Source organism: Fragaria vesca, linkage group LG4 (assembly GCF_000184155.1).
Source record: "Fragaria vesca subsp. vesca linkage group LG4, FraVesHawaii_1.0, whole genome shotgun sequence".
NCBI lineage: Eukaryota > Viridiplantae > Streptophyta > Magnoliopsida > Rosales > Rosaceae > Fragaria > Fragaria vesca.
Window position 1 is genome coordinate 6,259,588 of NC_020494.1, and position 2,313 is coordinate 6,261,900.

Here is a 2,313-nt window from a genome sequence, read left to right on the forward strand (position 1 = left end):
CTCCGCCTCCTCTCTCTCCCTCTCTGGGTCTCCACCTCCTTCCTCTCCCTCTCCCGGTCTCTGCCTCCTCTCCCTCTCCCCCTCCTGGTCGCCGCCCTCTCCCTCTCCCTCTCCCGGTCGCCCTCTGCTGCTCGCCTGCTCCGGCCCTCCCTCCTCCTCCTGCTGCTCCGGTCCTCCCTCCTCCTCCTGCTGCTCCAGCCTCGAGCCCTCCCTCCTCCTCGAGTACATTTCTGTTTCACATTTCATTTGTGTTTGCCTTGATTTTCCGGTCAATTGCAATGTTGTGGTGTTGTTAGGAAGTGTATATTTGTATTTAGAAAGTGTATATTTGTAGTTAGGAAGTGTATATTTTTATTTAGGAACTGTATATTTATATTTAGTATTTAGGAAGTGTATATTTGTATTTAGTATTTTGCGTTTGCTTTGATTTTCTGGTCAATTGCAATGTTGTGGTGTTAGGAAGTGTATATTTATATTTAGGAAGTGTATATTTTTATTTAGGAAGCGTATATTTGTATTTAGTATTTTTAGGAAGTGTATATTTGTATTTAGTATTTAGGAAGTATATATTTGTATTTAGGAAGTGTATATTTTTTTTTGTTGACTAATTGAATGGGTTTACATTGTTTGATTTTGTGGTGTTGTTACGAATATGAAAATAAGCATGAAACTGACCTCCTCTTCTTGTCATGAAATATAAATCTAAAAGTTAGGAGCTTAAAAATTAATTTTTAAAAGTTACAAATGTAAATTTTTTTTTTCAAAAGGCTGACGCCTTGGTGAGGCTCTCGGTCCATAGCCTCGGCTACGCTTTAGCCTTTTAAAACATTGGCCTTGATTCAAATTAATATTTTAAACAGGATGAGCGGTAATATTAGATCGACGAAAGCCGAAGGGCTAAAGGTCCGAATCGTCTGAGGGAACCTCTAGCAACCCTCAAACGTCATTTCAGGACCCCATTACAGCCAGACATGCGACCCTTCTGCAGACGGCGCAGAGGCAGCCGGAGGTGCCCCCTTCATCGAGGCAACGGGGCATCCCTCATTCCTCGAGGCAGTTGTGGACTCAGACCCAGACGGAGGTGTCTGCACCCCGTATGCCTGAGATACACCGGGCACCCACTCCAGGTCCTACTTCTTCGGATAGTGGGTCATCTGGGGTACAGATGCCGTCGCCTCATCTGTTCCTTCCGCGGATGATACCGGCTTTACCTGCAGTCGATGGCTCAGGGACGCCGATTTATCCACTACCCCGTCAATGGCTCCATCAGCGGCGTACCGATTCGTGCCTTTTGATAGGCCTCTTATTTCCGCGAGGGTATCATCATCGACGACAGAGACGGAATCCGTCGCGTCCGCCACATCGCCCTCAGGTAATGAAAGATGAATAATTTGTTTTCTTATAATTCTCCGATTTTAATAATCAACTTGGTTTATCATGTGATAGGCACCGTCACAGGGAGGATCGTCATCCGTACTAACGGGGATGGCGACATAGTATCGGACGGGAAGTCGAGGACGTACTCCGGACGCGTGGGAGCGCTCATTAGGGATAGAGTCTCTATGTTGTGGTCAGACTGGGGCGAGGTCCCGCAGGAGGTTAAGGACATGGTCCACAACGCGATGTCGTTGAGTTTACAAAATGCCTCAATAATATTATGTATTACATTGTTGATTTCTCGAAAAACTAAACTAATAAACGGTTAAATGCAGGTGTGGTTTGAGGTTTCCGAGCACCTGAAGAACAGCTGGGCGGACGTTGTGCATGAGGGAAGGTACGTTGGGAAGTTAATGAAAAAACAAAATTGTATGTGATATTAATAATATTTCTAATATTTTTGTTGTATCTGTAGGTACAAGGAGTGGAAGAACAAGTTGATGACCCACTGGACTACGCACGGGAACGCACGTTCTGGTACCCCTGTTGAGTTCCAGTACAGGGAGTACGAGTGGCGTTGGCTTCTGACATCAGAGTTCAACAACCCTCGTAAACAGGTATTTAAAAAAATTAATTAGTTACTTTGTCATTAAGTACGTGCGTTTTTAAATATTTTACTAATAGTTTAGTTTTTTCTTTGAAGGCCGTTTCCCGGGCGAACGCTCAGAACCGGTAACGCAACACAAGGAACCATCATGCCGGTTCTAGACCGTTCGCTGTCTTCATGGATGAGGTGGCCAGGAACATCTAGAAGTCAACCAGTACATCTATACGTACGAGAAGGCATATCTTGACTCCCAGGGGGATATTGTAAGTCATCTTACGTTTTTTAATTTTTTATTTTACTTATATATATGTCAAAATGTTAATTAATCA